At 48.1% G+C, this 8,523-nt stretch overlaps 1 protein-coding gene across 1 annotated transcript in view; it reads right to left on the bottom strand.

Annotated features, from left to right (window-relative positions):
* Positions 1–3,409, bottom strand: part of ANGEL1 (angel homolog 1) — a 59,201-nt gene extending 55,792 nt beyond the window's left edge. Inside the window, exon 1 of the mRNA XM_072864338.1 lies at positions 2,866–3,409. The gene's annotated coding sequence lies outside the window, so the exon portion shown is untranslated. The remainder of the gene's footprint in view (positions 1–2,865) is intronic.
* Positions 3,410–8,523: the final 5,114 nt, after the last annotated feature.

The raw sequence follows: 8,523 nt of genomic DNA on the forward strand, positions 1-8,523 counted from the left end.
TAAGGCCAGGGAGCTGTGAACACCTAATGATTTTGTATTTGCACAAAAAAATAGTGGAGTTTTTTGGCATGACCAGCAACTATTGTTACCTGACAGAGAACAAGATTTACAACATCCCAGGCTTTCCTCAAAAACGAGCCTTTTGGCTTATCAGCAGGCAGATGCTCTATGAGTCAGTTAAGCTGGATCAGGGGTGAGAAGTTTCTCATTTGTTTCCAGACTGGAAAACATTTAAGAGAGGACAATGGGATCTCAGGGTACCTGATGGCAGAGAGCAAAGGTCATGCTTCACCGTCCCTACAGGACTGTGTTCTGCAGAAAAGGGTGCACTTTGGAGTGGAGGATTAGCATGTATATACTGTTAAATATCTTTGTCTTTTCTTCCCACAGTCTCTTGGATTTGTGTTGCATATGTTACACAGGCATCTTTCTCTCATGCAGAGTGCTGTTGTGTGTTAGTCACACATTACTATTCTGCTTAAGTTTGCACAGAATCAGCTTCCCAGCTAAACTGATTTGTCCAATTATCACCCTTAAGATTCTAGATTAGCTACAGCCATCAAAAATCTTCTGTAAGAAAACATCATAATCAAATAGAGACCAGTACTGGCCTGCGGCAGGTGTGGCTTTTATTTATTTGAGTGTCCACTTAAACTCCAGACTCAACAATAATGTGGCAGCTAGATTGTACCTTTACCCAGGAGAAACCTACAGGGAGATTGGATGGTTTCTTTCAGCTGAAGAGTTTGAGCTGAAATTTCCATTCCAGAAGGGCTTGATAAATAAAAATTATCTACTTTGCCAAACACAAGATGAAAAGAGATTGGATCTCTGGGAAGGAACTAGATGCAACCTTCCATCCTACTACGTGGCCTGATGCAATTAAAATACTAGCAAAAACCCTGGGAGTGCTAGTGGAAATTTTAGTTCTCCAAATTCACATGCAAGCAGTGTGGTGGAGGGATGTAGTTGCAGTTTGTATTGTTGCCGAGTCTCTCTGAGCACTCTCAGATCAATAAAGCTTTTTTAAGCTTGGTGGCAGCATTTGTCCCCTTGCTGGGAATTCAGGGATAAACTGTGGTAGATACTGAGCAGGGGCGGTCAGGGAGTGGAACATGAATTGCTCTGCTGATCCCACACCTGTGAAATGCTGCAGAAGGAAATGGTTTGGCCAGCATAAATTAAGGCAGCTCTGAGACTCATCTAACATACCTCAGGAATTCAGCCTGCCAGCACAAAATTAGACAGTGCAGAAAGCTGGCTAAACATAATCTCTGCATCTTCCATGGCTTGTGAGAGTGACACAGCCGAGTGACATTGTCAGATCTCTTCAATATTAGAAACAAAATAACACTGTTTAAGTAACATGTTTTGAAAACACAGCATGCACACCAGAGTATTTAATGTGTTAGCTAGTTTAGATGAACCTTTGGATCTCTTGCAGGGGAAATCATCTTTTTGTTGTGGATCTCATCCAGCAGAATGAGACCCAATTCAGACTGATTTCCTAGGCACCACCACAACACTTACAACAACATACCATTGCATTAAAAAAGACATCGCTAGTCAGAAGCTCTGGATATCTCAGAGTAAGTATAAAGACTAATGTTATATGCCAAACTATCTCAGCTTGTTCACGTTGAAGATCTTTGATCTGTCTAGCTCAACTGGCCTAAAGGATTTTGGCTTTACTTTCAAAGGAGAAGTCTCACGGGCTGCCTAAGTGAGTACACTGATACTAGTCTTCATCTTTTAAACTTGCATCAGTAGTTCTTTGTTCCAGTGGCCTCCCATCCATATAATTAGTATATCAAAAGGTGTTCAGTGTATATCAGTGGACATATGTCTTATGCAAAGGGGCATCCTGCAGCCATGCATGAAATCAAGCATCACGGGACTGGGAGCATGCCATGCACAATGCACTGGTCAGTGCAACTGAGATGCTTAAGTCCTCTGTCCATTTATTCACTGAGTAAAACCTCACCTGGATCTGTCACAGCAACGTTATTGAATCTCAAGAGATGATGGAGTGAAAGTTTGCAAAGACAAAATTTAGTTGTTTCAGCATGAGGCAGCAGATTCGGGTCACTTGACTGATGCTAATGGTTTTTACAAAACACTGGGAAAGGTCAAGATCATAATGGACATCTCAGTTCTTGAAAATGTATGTTATAGTTGTTCTTTTCTTCTTATGTGGGTGTCTCCTTATCTATCAACAATACTGAAGCTATTTCATAGTTTCTTAACCCAGAGAGCCCAGCCAAAGGATTGCATTCTGAATTTGGCCCACCAGAAGAATGCAATCAACCCATAGTTCATTCCTTGCCACCCTCTTTCTTGCAGGCTGCTGAGATGGCAGCCGGACACACGCTGCAGGCTGGACAGATTGCTCTGGTAGCCTTCTCTGCTCCAGCCACTTCATGAGGACCTTAGTTCCTCCATTGACTTGCTATTAGCTGTGCCTCTCTCAAAGGACAAATATGCTAGCTTTCACAGTCTCACGGGAAGAAGGTATCTGATCATGTCACGGGAGGACAAGGAAATAATGTCCTGCCGTATAACCTCAGTCACAGGATCCTCCTTCCAGGAAATTGAGTCTGTGCATTCCCTGATGGTCTATGTTTGCATTTGGGGTCATAGCATAAAGTGTTCCTATGACGGAGAAGGTCTCTACGGTCCTCCATAAGGGACTGAGACCAGAGCCAATCATGATCTGTCCCAGTAAGGGAAGATCAAACCATCTCAACAGTCCTCTTTGCCAGTGGTTTCTCCCCACCTTATCTTTGTGGAGCTGGTATGGGAGCCAGTTACACTGGGTACGTGTGCTAAGAAGTCCAAGCAAGGCAGTTAGCATCAGAGGCTTACCGGTGGTGTACGGCTTTCAGCCTAGCTACCAGCCCTCCCCTTGAGCCACCGTGAGGGCACTGCTGCGTCGATGCACCATGCGCTGGCTTCTCTCAGCGTGCAAGCGCCTAAGGAGGACCTACGCCTTAGCAGCAGCAGCAACAAACTTGCTTCTCCACCGTAGAGCTGCACCGTCGCCTGCTCTTCCTCCCTTTCCGCCTAGCAGAGGGCGCTCCGCTCTCACAAGTGGTCTCAGCACATTCCTGGGACGGAGCTTAACCACTGGAAGGAAAACGTCCTGCACGCACGCACACACAGACACACACACACACACAGACACACATACACACCCTAGGAGACAAAAAACCCCCACGCTCAAAACAAACTGCGCGCTGAGAAAAGGTTTGCTGAAACCCTCGGAAAGCCAGCCAGGCTGCAGGGTCGTGAGGCGGCGCGGTGCGGGCGGCCCGGGCCGGGCAGCAGGCGGGCAGCGCCAGCGGCCGGCAGGGCCGGGGCTCGGCCAGGCCGCTCCCTGGCAGAGCGCGCCCTCGGCGGCCCCGGGCGGGCTGGCCCCGCTGCCACATCATTGTGCAGCGCAGGGGAACAGCCACAATGCGAGCCGCTCTCTGGGGGGGTGGAGACAGACACAGGCGGAGTCAGGGCTCAAATTCTTGAACCTTTCACATCCTTTCTGTAATTTGAAACATACTTGTTCCCATTCCAGAACCACTTTTTTTTTAAATTCCTTCCTTGAGGCTGTGGAAATACGTTCAGGGGAAAAAAGAGAGAGAAAGAAAGAAAAGAAAGGAAGGAAAAAAGCAAGCCCACTACTTATCAGAGGCTCCAAAACAAAACAGAGAAACGTGAGAGCATAGCCCTCCCCAGCACAACTGCTTGCGGGCTCAGATTTCCCTTCAGAGGGGTCATGGCTGCTGCAGTCACGGGTTTGGAACGCAGCTGGTCCTGCCTGCAACAAGGCGAAAAAATCCCGTCTCTTCTGCAAATGGCATTTACCTCCGTCCGCTTCGCAAGCTCTTGGTGTTCAGAGCGGAGGATGCCATCTGCAAAAAGCTTGGGGCACTGGTTTGTGCCCTTACAGCTCCCGGTCATCTTCAGTGGGTAATTCCCCCTCCCCACTCCCAGCCCCTTCTACTCCCGCTCCCAGTTGGCCTGGGAGGCCTTGAAGGGACATCAGCATGTCCCTCTCCTGTGCACTTCAAGTCACACACCTACAAGGACTCCCATTTGCCTCCTTCCACAAGACCAGCAGGGAGACAGTTCCCATGTTTAGGGTGGAGCGTACACATATGGGAGAGGAAAACTGGCTAATGTGCGCTCTGAAAGGCTTTGAATGTCCCTAATCTCCCCAAAAGGCACGGAGCGCTCTCTTGCATCAGCCAGGCCACCACTGCCCACTCCTTTCCCCTGGGTAAACCACAGCAGGTGACTGTGCTGGTGCAGCAGGACTTTTTGTTTGTTTTGTGCAAGGAAGTAACAATCACCAGCGACACTAAATGCCACCTCGGGTCTGAAGTGACCTGAAGCTCTTGAGTTGCATACAAGCAGTTGCAGTGCAGCTGCCTTGCCAGAGCTGGGCCAGGCGGTGCTCGAGCAGGGCTACTAAGTTGTCAGAAGGAGCACCTACCCCTCTCCCATCTACTCGGGGGCTCATACCCTGCTCTTTCAAACCAGAAAAACAAGGATGAGGGGAGAAGCTTTCATGTTTTGTTGCCATTATCATAGGTCTCAACTGTGTTAATGTGGTATCATGCTGTTTACATGTGTATGTATATGGATGGGTGTGAGCAACCTTCAAGGAAGGTGTGAGGTTTTCCAGGAGAGAGTCAAGTGGGCACATGTGCGTCACCTGAAGCAGCTGGATGACTGCCTCACCAGGAGTCACTTCTGCACATGGGGGAGAAGTCCCATCCAGAGGGAAGGGCAGTCCATGGGCACAGGACATAGCCCTTACATGCTGCACTCCTCCCCTGTCACAGCCACTGCTCTGCACAGCTGGGGCAAGTTGGGGAACTTGGAGAGTATTTCTGTTTCCTCAGGTGTATAGCTAGAGAAGGAGAAGGAGCAGGAGCAGGACTCTGGAAGACAGAGATGGAGCGGATACGTTTATTTATCTTTTTAGAAGTACAGTGTGACACTTCAGGGTTTCCCCATAGCTGAGTCGTACCTTTCAGCCACGTGCCCCGTGTAGGACGGCAGCTAGGTTATGCCCACCGGGGAACTCCTCTCCTTAAACCAGCTCCTGGCAGCACAAGTCACCACACTGATACTTTGCAGATTGGCACGAAACACCACAAAGCCCATGTGTGCTTAAATATTTCATGTCACACAGCACATGTTATGCTGGCTGCCAGCAACACTGCAGCATTTGGGCTCCCTCCCTCCGAGGAGATAAAGCATCCTGATAGCTTAGCAGTGTTTATCCAGACACCCTCAAGACAGTCTTTGTCTCTGAAGCTGGGCATTTGGAGCTCACAGCATCTTCTGAATGTTGTCCTCAGATGGAAGCCATCCTGCTCAGGGCATCCTCACCATCTCTCTGTGTCCATCTTTTGCCCTCAGCCTGGGTTCCTGCTTTTTAGCCAATACAACTGTAGCATGGTGTCTTGTTTATCACATTTCTATAACTTTTTGCAAATAAGCCTTGGCTACAAATACAAATGCTCTGCTGACTTTTTCCTTAGGCATCTTGGATACTAAAGGGTTGTTAGTGCTCTATTCAGGCCCATGTTGGCAAACCCCACCCTTCTCTAGATTGTCATGCAAGCCCAGTTGGAGTTGCTATTAAATATGAGACAAGACCTCAGTTAAGCATGTATTAAGTTAGTGACTTCTGGGGTGTTACCAACTTTCTAGAGATACCACGTGACTCACTGAACTAGATGACAGGCTGAGTAATAAGTTATTTCACCTGGTCATATTTATCAGAGCAGGTTTGTCCTGCCTTTTTTACAGGGATCCCTGTCTCACAGGTAGCAAGCAGGCCAAATGAAATCTATTCCTACAGGCATTGCTCTCTGCAGTTCATTTTTACTCTATTCCAGTCCGACATACTTAATTCATGCCCTGGTTAGCTAAAACGAAACAGTTCAGTCCCCTCTGATTCAAAGATTTTTGGAGGAAGACACCTAGATTTCTTGGGGTCATTGTTCAATGGACAAACTCTGTAGATGGGACTCTCATCCTAATGCAAACAGTGTGTTAAGAAGTGATGGAGAAAAAATCAGCACTTGTCAGTTTTCCAGAAGAGAAAATGCCCCAGGCCATGCTCTTCCTCCGGGCTGCTTCCCTGTACCTATCACAACTCCCGGGCCCCAATCCGTGGACCTCTAAAGAGCTCATGATCTAAAGCAAGCAGCATGCCAAAGGTAAGTGGGCCAGAGCCTTAGTCTGCAGCTTGTCACCATTGTAATGTTGGGCACCTCTAAAGGGATATGAAGTCCTTCAAAAAGGTAGCTGAAGATTCTCCTTACATAGGGAAATCTCTGTGAGATGACAGTGGAGAGAGCCATCCTACCCATCTGGCTATACTGCAGAGACAGGTGGCATTTGGGCCACAGTCCAAGAGCTCCTTAGCCATTCAAAATGGGGACCTTCAAGACTTCTTTGTGTCTTCAAGACTGAAGGAAAGTAAGAGAAGCTCTTACCTGTCTTTGCCCCTATATCAGATCCTAGTCTTAGAGGATGTGGCTGGGATAGACATGCCAATAGCTGCAGGCAGATAGAAACCTTCTGTTTTATAAATAAATACCAGCTTGTACCCAACTGCCCTTTACATACTAGGCTGGTTATTCACTCCTGAAGTGAGTTTGAGGAAGGGACTAGGACAGCAAGAGAAAACAGCCCACGGAGAGAGGCAGCAAAAAAGAAAGGACTAACACAACCTGGAAGAAGAGAGCTGAGGCTCTCTGCTGACAGAACTTTGCAGGGCTTGAGAGGAGACACGTTCTAACAGGCTGGCTGGGGTCACAGTGGTGCTGGGAGATGGAGGGGTGCAAATGTGCAAACATATGCTCTCCAATGACTTCACTCTCTGTGCAAAGGAGTATGCGCTGCTTCACGAGGGGTGAGTGCGGCGGACTGCTTTAGTAGCCTCATCTTCTCTGGTAACCTCTAGAAACTGGTTTCTTTTGAAGAGATAAGAGCATGCAGGCAGACTTGAAACGAGGACAAGAATCCTAAGCTCAGTATGACTTCTAGCCACTTGTCCAGACACAGGCCGGGACTGTGTTCCAGGCTCTGGGAAGCCCAAAGGAAGATTTAGCTACACAGGAGGGATCTTCCTGCATCCCTGCACAAAACACAAGCAAGGTGGTCTCTGGGTGACAGCAGGGTGCAGGGAGGCAGGGATTCCTGAATATCAGCCTCCCTTTTGACACTGATTTGCAATGAAACATTTTGCCTCATAAGTCTGTTTCTCCCTCTGATTTTATCTTCCCTTTTAGAAAATGGTGCAAATAAAGCTGAGCTGCCTCATAGCTTGTGGATGTCTGTACTATACAAACAGCTCTCCAAGGAGAGGAGTAAACAAGGGTAAAGGACTAATATGCGTCTTTGCAAGGACCTGTGTCCATGCCAGGAAAGGGTGTGATCCACAGTCCTGCTCCAGTTCCATTCCCTGGCCTGTTCCAGTCGGCTGTGACTTTTGTTAATCCCTGTCCTGGGGCTAGAAGAAAGCAAGACCAACAGTTCAGTTTGCTCTGACAGGACTGAGCACTGCTTGAAAATACTAGGAAACCTCCTGAGTCAGCAGCTCACTTGCTCCTACTCTTGGAATAGCTGAGATTCCCGGACACAGTAACTTGACTCTACTCCTGGCTCAGGGCAGCCACTAGCTGAAAGGCAAAATAAAATCCCCTCCTGGCCCATTAACGAGGCCTATTCTGGGTTCAGGAGAAACCAGTCTGACTGATGAACTCCCCTGGCTCAGGGGCTCTGGCTGGGGCTGGGAGAGTTATTCTCTCCTTATTCAGCAGACAGGAGGACGTTAATGGAGAGCATATGGGAGGGGAGGGAGTACTGTGGATATTGCTGGAGGACAGCCAGACTGAATCAAAGCCCCAAGAAGCCTATTCTCCACCCGGGCAACGCTGAAACAGGCCGTGGAGAGATGAGAAGTCCAGCTGTGATACGGGGGAGTTGGGAAAAAAGCCCTCTGCCTTCCCCAGCCTTTTTACTCCCACTCCAAATGGGACAATGGGGCAGTATTGTCATATAGTCCTGTAGGCATGTAGTCTAACAGGAGGCATGGTATTCACAGTGGAAGCCTTTCTGGGAAAGAGCGTGCCTCAGCCAGGCACCCCGTCCTGAGAGTCCTGCTGTAGACTTCAGGGAAGCAAGAACTGCCTCTGTGCTTGCGAAGTGCCGTCTAATTTATGGTGCTATAGAAATGATGAATTACAACAGTTCTACAGGCTAGAGATGGAAAAGCCCTGTTAACTCCTCCAGCGCATCTCCCAGAGCTGCTGCAGGACTGTTGCCTCTCAGACATTTCCTCACTTTCTGTCTGGACATGTTTTGAACAAGCAAGCAACCGAGGTTTCCGTATTTTTTGCTTCTTAATTCTATTCTAAAAATCAACCCCGATGTGAGTAATGTAGTATAGATTACCCAGCTGCTTCAATATGTCAATCAGGATGGAACAGGGTGCATCAAAGGCAG

Source organism: Ciconia boyciana, chromosome 6 (genome assembly GCF_034638445.1).
Source record: "Ciconia boyciana chromosome 6, ASM3463844v1, whole genome shotgun sequence".
Taxonomy (NCBI): Eukaryota; Metazoa; Chordata; class Aves; order Ciconiiformes; family Ciconiidae; genus Ciconia; species Ciconia boyciana.